At 34.7% G+C, this 15,176-nt stretch overlaps 1 non-coding gene across 1 annotated transcript; it reads right to left on the bottom strand.

The window, feature by feature from the left end:
* Positions 1-2,449: 2,449 nt before the first annotated feature.
* LOC115032569 (U6 spliceosomal RNA) lies at positions 2,450-2,558 on the bottom strand. The gene has a single exon (XR_003838214.1). It is a non-coding gene; the product is annotated as a U6 spliceosomal RNA (small nuclear RNA).
* Positions 2,559-15,176: the final 12,618 nt, after the last annotated feature.

Raw genomic sequence — 15,176 nt, 5'->3', positions numbered from 1 at the left:
TTTTTCCAATGTTTATCCTGCCAATCCATGAGCATGGGAGATCTTTCCATCTTCTGAGATCTTCTATAATTTCTTTCTTCAGAGACTTGAAGTTCTTATCATACAGATCTTTCACTTCCTTAGTTAGAGTCATGCCAGGGTATTTTATATTATTTGTGACTATTGAGAAGGGTGCTGTTTCCCTAATTTCTTTCTCAGCCTGTTTATCCTTTGTGTACAGAAAGGCCATTGACTTGTTTAAGTTAATTTTATATCCAGGTACTTCATTGAAACTGTTTATCAGGCTTAAGAGTTCTCTGGTGGAATTTTTAGGGTCACTTATATATACTATCATATCATCTGCAAAAAGTGATATTTTGATATTTTGATCATGTATCCCCATGATCTCCTTTTGTTGTCTAATTGCTCTGACTAGGACTTCAAGTACAATGTTGAATAGGTAGGGAGAGAGTGGACAGCCTTGTCTAGTCCCTGAGTTTAGTGGGATTGCTTCCAGCTTCTCAACATTTACTTTGATGTTGGCTACTGGTTTGCTGTAGATTGCTCTTATCATGTTTAGGTATGGGCCTTGAATTCCTGATCTTTCCAAGACTTTTATCATGAATGGGTGTTGGATTTTGTCAAATGCTTTCTCAGCATCTAATGAGATGATCATGTGGTTTTTGTCTTTGAGTTTGTTTATATACTGGATTACATCGATGAATTTCTGTATATTGAACCATCCTTGCATCCCTGGGATGAAACCTACTTGTTCAGGATGGATGATTGTTTTGATGTGTTCTTGGATTCGGTTAGCAAGAACTTTATTGAGGATTTTTGCATAGATATTCATAAGGGAAATTGGCCTGAAGTTCTCTAACTTTGTTGGGTCTTTTTGTGGTTTAGGTATCAGAGTAATTGTGGCTTCATAGAATGAGTTGGGTAGAGTACCTTCCGTTTCTATTTTGTGGAATAGTTTGTGAAGAACTGGAATTAGGTCTTCTTTGAAGGTCTGATAGAACTCTGCACTAAACCCATCTGGTCCTGGGCTTTTTTTTTTTGGTTGGGAGACTATTAATGACTGCTTCTATTTCTTTAGGGGATATAGGACTGTTTAGATCATCAACCTGATCTTGATTTAGCTTTGGTACCTGGTATCTGTCTAGAAACTTGTCCATTTCATCCAGGTTTTCCAGTTTTGTTGAGTATAGCCTTTTGTAGAAGGATCTGATGTTTTGGATGTCTTTAGGATCTGTTGTTATGTTTCCCTTTGTATTTCTGATTTTGTTAATTAGGATGTTTTCCCTGTGCCGTCTAGTGAGTCTGGCTAAGGGTTTATCTATCTTGTTGATTTTCTCAAAGAACCAGCTCCTTGATTGGTTGATTCTTTGAATAGTTCTTCTTGTTTCCACTTGGTTGATTTCGCCCCTGAGTTTGATTATTTCCTGCTGTCTACTCCTCTTGGGTGAATTTGCTTCCTTTTGTTCTAGTGCTTTTATGTGTGTTGTCAAGATACTAATGTGTACTGTCTCTAGTTTCTTTTTGGAGGCACTCAGAGCTATGAGTTTTCCTCTTAGAAATGCTTTCATTGTGTCCCATAAGTTTGGGTATGTTGTGGCTTCATTTTCATTAAACTCCAAAAAGTCCTTAATTTCTTTCTTTATTCCTTCCCTGACCAAGTTATCATTGAGAAGAGTGTTGTTCAGTTTCCATGTGAGTGTTGGCTTTCTATTAGTTATTTTGTTATTGAAGATCAGCCTTAGTCCATGGTGATCTGATAGGATGCATGGGACAATTTCAATATTTTTGTATATGTTGAGGCTTGTTTTGTGACCTATTATGTGGTCAATTTTGGAGAAGGTACCATGGGGTGCTGAGAAGAAGGTATATACTTTTGTTTTAGGATAAAATGTTCTGTAGATATCTGTTAAGTCCATTTGTTTCATCACTTTTGTTAGTTTCACTGTGTCCCTGTTTAGTTTCTGTTTCCATGATCTGTCCATTGGTGAAAGTGATGTGTTGAAGTCTCCCACTATTATTGTGTGAGGTGCAATGTGTGCTTTGAGCTTTACTAAAGTTTCTTTAATGAATGTGGCTGCCCTTGTATTTGGAGCATATATATTCAGAATTGATAGTTCCTCTTGGAGGATTTTACCTTTGATGAGTATGAAGTGCCCCTCCTTGTCTTTTTTGATTATTTTGGGTTGGAAGTCGATTTTGTTAGATATTAAAATGGCTACTCCAGCTTGTTTCTTCATACCATTTGCTTGGAAAATTGTTTTCCAGTCTTTCATTCTGAGGTAGTGTCTTTTTCTCTGAGATGAGTTTCCTGTAAGCAGAAAAATGTTGGGTCTTGTTTGTGTAGCCAGTTTGTTAGTCTATGTTTTTTTATTTGGGAGTTGAGTCCATTGATATTAAGAGATATTAAGGAAAAGTAATTGTTGCTTCCTGTTATTTTTGTTGTTAAAGTAAAAATATGGAACACTTCACGAATTTGCGTGTCATTCTTGCGCAGGGTCCATGCTAATCTTCTCTGTATTGTTCCAATTTTAGTATATGTGCTGCTGTAGTGCGAGCACTTTTTTTTCTTTTAAAGTTATAATGGTATATAAAATGTGAAGAGTATGCATACCATATTCCATGGTTGTTATTTTTTTAGTTATATTTCAAGAAGGGTCTCAAGTAGCCCTAGTCAGCCTTAAACTTGGAACGAAGCCAAAAATTTAGCTAAACTTTGGAATCTCGTACCTCTTCCTACCTCTCTTCTGCAGATATGACAGAAGTTATTCCAGACTTGGATTTACATGGTGGATTGGATCAAATGCAATGCTTCCTCTTGGCTCTGCAAACACTGCCTGTTGATCTATATATCTGGTCCAATACTGTGTGCTGCACATGTTCATTACTTATACTTGAAACACATAATACATTATTGTTCTCTGTGTTCATTATGTTATATAGATGCTTACTAGGTCTTCGTGTTCCTAGTGATAAAAGTACTCAATGATCAGCATCTCCCCAGTTATCTCTTCCCATTCTTCTCTTAAAATACCATAATGTATTTGCTGTGTGTTTTCGCTTCTTTCTAAAGAAATTTTGTACATAAAGGATAGAAGCCTCCTCTATATTTTATGTTATACACATTTTACTTAATTTTCAAAAAAATTCTTCACTTAAAGAGTTTTAACATATTAAATGTATTTTCTTATCACTTCACTGTTTTGTATCTCTAATTTTGAGATTTAATTTGACATAAATTGAAGGCTTCAACAATATTGTCACATGACTCAGTAGAGTAAGAGTGCTGTTTTCTATGTAGATGGTCATTGTCCATTACAAACTTCACGTCTTCCCTCCTTCTTTCTTTCTTTCCAACCTTCCAACCTTCCTTCCTTTCCCCCTTCTCTCCATCCCTCCCTCATTTCCTTCCTTCCTTCCTTCCTTCCTTCCTTCCTTCCTTCCTTCCTTCCTTCCTTCCTCCATTGTTTTCTTTGTCTTTCTTTCTTCTTTCTTCAGTTCTTCCTGTCTCCTTTGTCCCCTTATTTCTTTTTTCTCTCCTCTCTTTCTTACTTCTACTCTCTTTCTTTTCCTCCATACTTTCCTTATTTATCTTCTAGTTTTTAATTTCTTTCACTATGATATTTTAAGTATATCTGAGGAATAAGATGATCTTTTTTTGCACAAAAAGAACCAATTGACAATTCTTCTGTCTATGAGTATTTCTGTGTGAAGATAAAACTCATCCTCAGAAATATAACTATAGAATATCTATAAGCTACCCTTAATACTCAGAGCTCATAATCTTTATAATAGGTCATCAGAGCTTATATAAACTTTATAGCTTGTAAACTTTTATAGCTAAAATTATTTTTATTACCACAACATTTATAGATCTGAAATATGCAAATAACTTCTTTGGAAAGGTTTGACTTAATTTTCAAATAACTTTGACTGTATCATTACCAGTTACCATGCAAATTACCAAGACATAATGTGCAATCCAGCACATTTCTATTTTGTTTTTCTATTAAGAATTAAACTTAGTGACTTTCGTTCCCATCAGTTACATTAAGTAATTAGTGCTGAATAATAAAATTACAAAGTTTTCTTTTCAATTAAGACTTTCACATACTTGTACCAAAAGTTGTTCGTGGTTCTATGTACAATATCGAAAGTGTCATTATGACCTAAAAGCTCTGTGCATTTTTATACACTTTAGTCTGAAATGTTTACTGCTTCTATTGCTTTTTGCAATTACAGTGAAGTGAGGCAGAAAATAGCAGCTCAAAAAATGTATTCAAGTAATGAAGTTGGAACCATTAGTTTCAAAGCTTTTGTTATTTTAGTAAATATTTAATCTTCCTAACAGCATGGGTACCTAATTGATCTTTAAGTATTATAGTTCCTGGACATTTCTAATTGACTTCTAATTGCTACATTAAGGCAGTTAGACAATAAAATGTAATGAATTGTGGAGATTTTTACAGTAAAATAAATCAACAAAATATAGTAAATTATAAAATTCATCTTTATCATTGAAATCTGAAGCACATTAAAGAAAGTCCATATATTTGACTATGTTCTTCTCAACATGAAACAGTGTACAAATTTAAGAAGACATGAAATAATTATGTGATTTATATTATATATCACACATGTAAATATTAATACAAATTTTAAAGTCTTCATAATAAAATTTAAATACCCTGATTCCTACATATTTAGAATGGTTTTATTTGAATTACTTTTAACATTATCATCTTCACAATGCTAGTTAGTGTAATTTATTGATTAATTTGTGATAAATTTATTAAGCTAATAATTAATATATGACAATTACTGTACACTAAGCCAATATAAAATAAAATGTTACACTTTTATTATAAACACATGAAGAATGTTTATAGTGAATGATTGTGAACATTGTCTATGGCAAAATAAAACATTGGAATTTCTTCTATGAGGTTCATTACTGTAATAGCTATTCACTGCCCTCTACCACCTCTTTGGCCTCCTGCCTCATTTTTCCCAAGCATACACTAACTAATAATTTACTAAGAATTTATTTGAGATCAACTTATTTGGTTTTTGTACATAAGCAATATGAAGTAGATTTTTATTTGTCTATGGGCCTGGATATTTTGGTTAGCATAATGTCTTCTAATTCATCTCTTTTACCACGGACAAATGATTTCCTCCTTTGTCTCTCTCTCTCTCTCTTACTTTTTTACTTTTTTACTTTCTCCCTTCCATTTTTCATTTTTTTTGACTCTCAGGTAGATAAATGAGAAGAGCATGGTGAGAAGATAGATAAAGCAGACACTGTGCTGATAAAACAATAAGGAATCAAGAATAGAACACACTGATTTATTGGACACCATCAAAATACAAAATCTATAAATGTGGATAATAAAAAAAGAACATATTTTCTTTCTTTTTTTGTTTTTTGTTTGTTTGTTTTGTTTTGTTTTTGGAGACAGGGTTTCTCTGTATAGCCCTGGCTGTCCTGGAGCTCACTTTGTAGACCAGGCTGGCCTAGAACTCAGAAATCCACCTGCCTCTGCCTCCCAAGTGCTGAGATTAAAGGTGTGTGCCAACACGCCCAGCAAGAACATATTTTCAAGTTAAAAATATATGAAGCAGTCTATAAAATTGTTGACAGGGGAAACTCCAAATCTTGCTATGGCTTTAGTAGATGGAGAAGTCCCAGGCAGGAAATACATTATTGCATTGTGCTAAATGTGAATGTGTGAAAGTATACCTTAATAACAAGGAAAATATGGAACATATATAAACTCACATAGGATGAGCACAATATAATGAACTAAAAAATGATGGTGAAAGAAACAAGTAAATTAATAACATTATAGAATCAATTATGAATCAACCACAACTTATTCAAACATATGGTACAATGAAAACTGTCCTAATAAAGAAGGGTGTAACAGTAAATTCTACAAATATTTAAATAAAATAAGAGAAAATAAAATAATGATGTACTTCAAATTATCAGAGAAACTATAATTGCTTCCATTCTAGAATGTGTCAGTACAAAGAGTCTCCATATCTCTGAGCCATGGGACATTGGCTCAGATTAACCTATGTCTTATTCCATGTAAGGTAAGATCTCTGTTTGGCATTGGCACATTGTTGGCAATGATATTTTTCTTCTCACTGGCCTTGGTTTATCTGCCAACTGCCATGAACTCATCACATATGGGACAAATCTGCTGGTGGCTCTGTGCCTAAGAACTTCATCAGCTTCCGCAGAGTTTTTGGACTCAGGCCTGTTCTAATGTATCACTGCAGGTTAGGTATAGCTGATACTAAATTACAGGTTGTACATCCTTCCTTTTCTAATGACTGTGTAAATTTAGAAATGTCTGTAAACTCACCCCACTTCAATTCAGTTCAGTAAGTTAGAGGAAGAAGGCAAGAACATCTATTAAAATCAAAGGCTTTGTTGGTACTTTGTATTATTTTAGGGATTAAACCACTCAAAATCATATAAAGACCAATGGGCCTGGGATGGTAACAGTTAGCCTTAAGCCATCCACCTCATCTCCCATAAAATGTTATAGTTAAACAACTCTAACCTTTAAATTTGTTATCAATTTGTAAAAGCAACCAGAGCAATCAACAACAATAAGGGTAGCTTTTACTATAGGCACATCCAAATGGATAGGATTTCATTTATAGAAATCTACATTGCTGTCTATAATAACTGAAATTCCTCCAAAAAGGACATAGTCTTCCTCATCATCCATTTTGGTTTTATTGAAGCAGAAAGGGAGACTTAATTGAGTAACAGAATTGTTGGCAAGAGATTCCAGAAAATACCTGCACATCAAGTTGTAAGATGTAACAATTCAAGAGACAAAATTTGCCTACACCAAGCCATCATGAAAAGATTTCATTACTTCTATCAATTGTTTCATTAATGAGTGATGTTGGGTGTGCCACATTAGCACGAGTGAGTACAGTGATTTTTCCTACTTCACTGTAACCCATAGATTCTCTTCACCAACTATCTATATTCTTACTATGAAGCAAACATTTCTATGAGGCTCACATAGACCCCCCCCCCGAGGGGTGGCAGCTCTCTTTGATCCAGGTAGAATACTAGTCAGCGTTCTTACCTGCCATGCCCAGTATTGATAATCTTCCCCTAAGTCTTGGAAGCTCTGGGCCAGTTGCTGCCTTTGATCAGCCATACATGATTGCTGAAGAGTCTTAGGACAGGATAAAAAAAAACATCTTTACTTCCAACATTCTTCAGTGTGTGGGTGAAATGGTCACACTGTGTTTTCTTGGAAAGTAATTTTATACTCACAGGAATAGAATACATTTAATCTAAATTGCTGTATTATTTATGTATATGAACTGTTGCTTAAGTTTAGTTAGTTTTTCAGAGGGTTATAACCATTGAATTTTACTAATATTTTTTCTGTGCACTCCATTCCAACACAAATCCTTCTATATTTGTTTTTGGATAATTTAGATGTGCCCTTATGTCTGCTTTAACTTTTAATCCTTTTGAGTGTTTTAATATGTTATACGTAAATATGGCATACATCTTGATAAATGTAAGTTATTCAAATCTAACCAGTTTGCAATATCACTGTGTATTTCAGTTAGTGGTAGCCTACTGCTCTTAATGACTCATATTAGTCAGTTATTTGGTAAGTGATGTAATTCATATTGGCTTATATTTTGTAGCTTTCATTTCTCTGCATCCACAGTACTGAGATTTATTATCAACCTATGTCCTATTGTTGTAGAGATCATATTCTGACGAGCTTTTGCATCTTTTATTTAAAAATCTTCACTAATACAAGCAGCTTTGTTACAGTGTTTTCATAATCTCATGAGCTGAGCCAATACTGACATTCAAATAGGCATGAAGAATCATTGATTTTGCCTTCGTCCATATTAGGGGAGGTTTATTTTATCACTTTATTTCATTTTCCTTTCACTCTTTCTGTCAGAATTTTGGATACCATGGAGGGCTCTTTAATAAAGATTTTATTTTCTTTACATTCCATCATATAGGCAATAAAACATGGATCATTAACATCTTCATTTTACCAACCTCTTCACAACTTTAAAACCAAAGTGAATGATGAGGATTCTGTTCATACATTAATTTGCCATCAGAATTACTTCGTTATATGGGGAAAGTCTGCTGGGAAACAAGATGAACCTAAGCTTCATGTCACAATTCTCCCAATAGTGGTTGTTCAACAGTTCCCAATGCCTGGTTACAATACATTCACATATATGCTACCTTGAGTATTAAATGTTTAGTCCTTCAGCCATTTAGCAGTATATTCATACTCATCTAATGAACTTCATTCATCAATGATGTGTGTCATACAACAGCATGTAGACAAAGATGGCTACAGTGAGATCCTAACCCTCTGAACACTCTACTTTCAAGAGTCAGGACTTTACCTGGATTTTTAGTTGTTCTAAGAAGCAGGCAATGATTATATTAGCAAGTAAGTACATTACCATATTGCATATGGAAAAAAGTTGGCTCTATAGAGATTACTTCTATGGGTATTCCACTCTCTTCTTTAAAAATGACTTATTCATCACAGTCCATTCAACTTCTCCTTTCTGAGTCATCTTTGGTTCTGTTGGTTCCCGTTCAGGAGAAATTTGTTTTTTGACACATTTTTTGGCATAATTAAAAAAAAACCTCTTAACTACGGTTTTAAATCCACAACCTTGGTGGAGGGTTGAAGGTGGGGAGATCCTTTAAAATGTTCCAGAAACCTGGGTGGTGAGAGACTCTCAGGACTCAAAGAGTGGGATATTAGATGGAATATTTGACAGTGGGGAAAGGGAACTTGTAGAGTCCAGTATCAAGACATCAAGTGGAGGGATGGGGTTGCTCTCCCAGAGTCTAAAACTCTGACGCAAAATTGTTCTTGTCTAAAAGAACTGCAGGGACAAAAATGAAGAAGAGCCTGAAGGAAAGGAGGTCCAGTGACCTGCCCAATTTGGGATCCAAATCAGGAGGAGGCCCCAAGGTGTGACACTATTACTGATATTATGGTGTGTTTACAGAGAGAAGCTTAGTATGGCTGCCCTCTGAAATGCCCAACAAGCAGCTGACTGAGAAAGATTCAGATACTTACACCCAACTAATAGACTGAAGTCAAGACCCCCTTAGTTGAATTAAGGAAATGCTGTAAGGAGGGTGATTCAATAGGAAGACCAGCAGTTTCATAACTATCCCATAACCCAGAGATTTCACAGACACTAAACCTCCTACTCAGCTGGATACACCAGCTGGTCCAGGACCCTACACATATACAACAGCAGATTTCCTGGTCTGACGTCAGTGAGAGAAGATGTACCTAACCTTGGAGAGTCATGAGTGGAGACATGGGGTAGGAGGAATGGGATGAGGAACTGTGGGAGAGTGGACAGAGTGGGGGGTAAAGACTAGACATAAAAATAATATAAAGAAGAGAAAAGAAAAGAAAAGAAAGAAAAGAAGAGAAAAGAAAAGAAAAGAAAAGAAAAGAAAAGAAAAGAAAAGAAAAGAAAAGAAAAGAAAAGAAAAGAAAAGAAAAGAAGTCTCTTTTTCCATAACAATTTTTACTGCTAGTGTAACCTTGGGAATTCACCTTGTTAGGTTTTTTTCTTTCTTTTTTTTTTTTTCCTTCCTATGTCATATAAGTTTTCTGAGTTTAGTGTGACTTATTAGCTTACTAAGCATTGCAGTGGTGGTGGGGGAGGTGGCAGAAAGGAAACATTTTTCAATGAACGAAAGTTTCAATTCAAATAAAAAAATAGCACCTTGGTAAACCATAATTATTCTCCCCAGTCCATGACATTTCTGTAAAATTCTGGGTACAGTGTAGAAATCTGTATAAAACACTGTAGAGGTACAGGAAGGAAAAAGAGAAAAAACAACCAAGAACTTGAAAGAGAAACAGAGAGGGAGAGGGGAAAGGAAGAAGAAAGTAAAATGGTGGAGTGTTCTGTCATCCCATTCATGTGGGATTTTCACTGTCTCTCTGCATATTCCATTTTGTATTTTCTTTGTGCCCTTAATTCATAAATTGTTAAATACTATTTAATTGCTATTGAACTTGGGGGAACAGAAACTGTGATAAAAATTTTCCTATGGTTTCATCAATTAAAGTATATAAAAGCATGACTACATATATATCAATAATTCTAATTAATATTTCTATTTTGATAGACAAATGTTCCAGTTCCTCAAACCAAAGTTAATTTAGAAATATTTTAAGAATAAAATAAGATCACTTCTTTTTATATGACTTTATTAAGCTACCATCAAAACTCATTGGGTCTTAACTCATTATAATTTTAAACTTTACCTCACATTTTCATATTACTTACTAAAAAACAGCCATTTATTTTCATTTTTGCACAACTTATAGTACTACCTATAATAATTATAATAAGAGTGACTCAACCTTGTTCATAATTAGTATTTTTTACTTTCTTCATGACTAACTAGAACAACTTTTATATGGATGGGTAAAATGCTTATACAATATCTGTACAAATTTTCTCGTTAGCTTTCAGAGATAATATTTATTTTCTTTTTATTGATTAAAAATAGGACATGAGATTGAAATTATCAGTATTTTTAATGAAATTATAGCTATAAATTAGGTATTATTTAATTCTTCATTTTACGTAAGGCCATTGGATCACTAAAGCTGACTGCATGCTATTTTTTTATTCTCTTAGTTTATGAGGGGTACTCAAGTATTAGGGACTACTTCATCTAAGATTTACATGCTTAGTCAAACAAAGGATATATATTAAAAAGTTGCTGTATAAACAGCACTATATTATTTTTATGAACATTATTTTTTACTCCTGTAATGAAAAAATTTACAGATCTCCAATTGATACTCAAGTTGTCACTTTAGAAATACATTATTCTATAGAAAAGTAGTTTATGTTCCAGTTACAGAAACTCTGGCTGCCATAAATCTTATATTTGGAGGCAGTCATACCCCTTGACTATGGGATCACAGTAAATCTAGCTTTCACTGAAATTGTATATTTGATTTGCTCAATTTCAAATAGAAATTTTATTTTCTAGAATTGTTGCGATGAGGGTGATTGTGGCAGAATAGATTAACTATGAAAAGAATCCATCATGAATACTAATTAATGACATTAAACTTCTTGATATTTTTGCTAATTAAGCCTGAGGGAAATATGTGGACATTTCCAATTACCGTGATCTTCATGAATGTACTCAGCACCTTGTGCACAGTCTGTTATTCATGTATCATCACATGGATGTCATAGCATAACCAAAGACAGATAATTCACTCTTAGAACATATTTTGATAAAAAAATAAATGTATTCCTTAATTATAAGATATAATTGCAAGGAGACTAAGTTGCTACAGTATATTTTCAGTTTTTGAAAATTGATATAAGAGAAAAATGCAATTATTGCTTAATTATAAGATATAATTACAAGAAGGCAAAATTGTTTTAAAAAGTATACTTTCACTTTATGAATTTGATATCAGAAAAATTTCTCAATATTCATTTTATAAAATATAAGCATAGAGACATCATTTATTATTTATTAACAGATGAAATATAGATATCATTCCTTAATGCAATCAAAATTTGGAAAGCCCTCAAAATAAGAAGAAAATTGGCCAAAAGGCATATTAGTTATTTATTAAATTTTGGCAGTATATTCATTTTGGTCAGAGACTTCAAGAGTTATTTATAAAAGTTACTAACCATATAGAAGTTTGCTTTGGAGGTAAAACAAACACAAAATATGATGGTAATAAAGCCCAGTTCATTACTGTTGATCTAGAAGCCTTTTATCCCATCTTAGCAGGAAACATTGCACAAGACAAAGTCAAAGATGGGCTATACACAGCAGAATTTCGAGATCATATAGTTCAAGGTGGATCTTTCAATGTGTGGCATTGGAAGGTTACTTAAGATTTGTCAGGTACAAGTGATGACTGAATTAGGGAGACAAAGGACTGAAAAGCAGAAAACAAGTTTCTCTATATTATTAAATTTTTTTTTACTTTACATTCTGATCACAGCTTCCCCTCTCAACTCGCATTTTTTCTTTCTCGCCTTCCTTCCCCTCCCATTCACCCTACATCCTTCTCTACAGACAACTGGAGGCCTCTCAGGGATATCAATCAGCCTTGGTGTATTAAGTTGCAGTAAGGCTAGGTACATGCTCATCTATTGAGGTTAGTCAAGCCAAGTTAGGGGCAAGGGATCCTTGTAGTCAGAGACAGCTCCTTCTGCTTTGGGAGACTTATATGAAGACACAGCTGCACAACGGTTACATATTTGCAGAGTGCCTAGGTCCATCCTACACATGCTCTATGGTTGGCAATTCATTATCTTTGAACATCTATGGATCCAAGTAAATTGATTCTCTTGGTTCCTTTTTGATGTTTTTGACCCCTCTGGTTTCTTCAATTCTTCCTCTCTGTCTTCTACCAGTTGCTCAAGCTTCATTTAATGTCTGACTCTGTGTCTCTGCTTCTGTTTCCATCAGTTGTTGGGTAAAGCCTCTCTAATAACAGTTAAGCTCTGCTCCTGTCTCCAAACATAGCAGAATATAATTAATATTGTCATGGGTGGGCTTCCTCTCATAATGAAATTGCTGTCAAGATGGGTTTGAAGTCCTTGTTTGGCCCTTCCCTCAAATTGTTCATCTTTTACCATGTCACATCTTGAAAGGTAGAACAAATTCTGGGTCTAAGGTTTGGTGGCTAGTTTGATATCCTAATTCATTCATCAGAAGCCTTGCTTGGTTACAAGAGATGGCCAGTTCATGCCTCATATCTCCCATTGCTAGGAGTCTTAGCTAGGGTAACCCTCAGTGATTTCTGGAAGTTTCTATAGTCCTAGGTTTTTAGCTAATCTCAGATATGACCTACCCAAACCAGTGGTCTTTCCCAGTACCCTCTACCTCTATCATCCCCTACTTCATCATTCCTTTTCCCATCACCATTCATCCTTGACCCAGTTCCCTCCCTAAATCTATCACATATATCTAACAATTATAATCTATTACCCCTTTTCAGTTATATGAAGGATCTCTCTTGGGCCTTCTTTGTTTTTTAGCTTCTTAAGGTCTCTTTTTTGTAGCACAGCTACCCTATACTTTATTACTAATATCCACGTATAAATTAGTACATACCATGTTTGTCTTTCTGGGTCTTAGTTAACTCATTCAGGATGATCTTTTCTACTTCCATCCATATGCATGAAATATTCATGGTGTCATTGCTTCTAGTGGTTGAATAATCCTCCATTGTATAAATGTACCATAATTTGTTTACCTATTCTTTGGTTGAGGGGCATGTACGTTGTTTCTCATTTCTGTGCTATTATGAATACAGTTGAGTAGGTTTCCTTGTGGTATCATAGTTTCTTTTATTATATGCTGGATCTTAAATTAGGGTTTTTAACATTAATGTGGATGAGCAAAAGGCTGTTTGCAATTAATTGTTTGATATTATTTTTATGATTTCTTGATATTTATTTACAGACAGAATGTTTTGCCTTTGATCAATATAGGTGTTTGCAAATTCATTTGGAATAACAACAACAACAACAACAACAAAATCCAGGATAGCAAAATTATTCTCAACAGTAGAAGGTCTTCTAGGGGAATCACCATCCCTGACCTCAAGCTGTATTACAGATAATGATAAAAATTACATGGTATTGGTACAGAGACAGGAAGGAAGATCAATGGACTAGAATTAAAGACCCAGAAATTAACCCACACACATATGGTCTCTTGATCGTTGACAAAGGAACTAAAACCATCCAGTGGAAAAAGACAGCAAATTTTAACATATGGCACTGGTTCAATTGGCAGTCAGCATGCAGAAGAATGCAAATCGACCCATTCTCATCTCCTCATACAAACCTCAAGTCCAAGTGGATCAAGGACCTCCAAGTAAAACCAGACACACTGAAACATATAGAGGACAAACTTGGGGAGAGCCTCAAACATATGGGCACAGGGAAAAAAATTCCTGAACAGAACACCAGTGGCTTCTGCTCTGGTACTATGAAAGTTCAATAGATGCCCCAGTGTAGGGAAATGGGAGTGTGTGGGTAGGTGGAGGAACACCCTCATAAACACAGAGGGATGTAGATTGTGATTGGGTGTGTTAGGGAGGGAGGAAACCGGAAAAATGGGATAACATTTGAAATGTAAATAAAGAAAATGTCCAATAAGAAAAGAAAGAAACACTGTTTTCATTATAAGTGCTGTCTGTCCATTCTTATAATAGTCATGTTGTCATTATTAACAATTCTTTTTCAATATTCTATGACTTGTCTTTCAAAAGAAGATTTATTTTTTTAATAAAACCATGTTTACAAATGTATAGACAGAAGATTAAAAGATCAACTAACTTGTAAAGGTTCAATGCACTATCTAATCAATAGTATGTAAGTCAGTAAATGATATTGGTCTTAGTATGTTTAAAGTTTGATAGCAAAAGTGTAGTAGAAGGATAAATACATGTCGATCATAAGTTTAAATTCGCTTGCTATTATTACTAAATACATGTACAGAATGCAACACAATCACTGAGAACTGAAATTGAGGTATTCTTCATTCAAAAATTAAGCTTCAAATACTTATAAAACTTACAGTAATTTAACTTTTTTCTTTTTAAATTAATTTATTTTTTACACTCCATATTCCATTCCCCGTCTGCCCCCTGATTCATCATCTGACTCTTTTACATCCCACACCTCCTCCCCAACCACATTCTCTGTCTTCATATAGAAGCCCCCCACCCCACCCCACCCCACCTGACCTCTATACTCCCTGGGGCCTCCAGTCTCTTGAGGGTTAGGTGCATCATCTCTGAATGAACACAGACCTGGAAATCCTCTACAGTATGTGTGTTGGAGATCTCAGAGGTCCAGATTAATTGAGACTGCTTGTCCTCCTACAGGATTGCCCTTCTCCTCAGCTTCTTTCATCCTTCCCTAATTCAGGACACGGGTCAGCTGCTTCTGTCCATTGCTTAGGTGCAAATATCTGCATCTGACTCTTTCAGCTGCTTGTTGGATCTTTTGGAGAGCTGTCATGATAGGTCCATTTTTGTGAGAACTTCATTGTCTCAGTAATAGTGTCAGCCCTTGGGCCCTCCCCTGGAGCTGGG

The sequence above is a fragment of the Mus caroli genome, unplaced genomic scaffold (assembly GCF_978045245.1).
Source record: "Mus caroli unplaced genomic scaffold, Mus_caroli_1 scaffold_1, whole genome shotgun sequence".
In the NCBI taxonomy this organism is placed as follows: domain Eukaryota; kingdom Metazoa; phylum Chordata; class Mammalia; order Rodentia; family Muridae; genus Mus; species Mus caroli.
The sequence above is the reverse complement of the archived record's forward strand: the minus strand, read 5'-3'. Positions and strand labels throughout refer to the sequence as shown.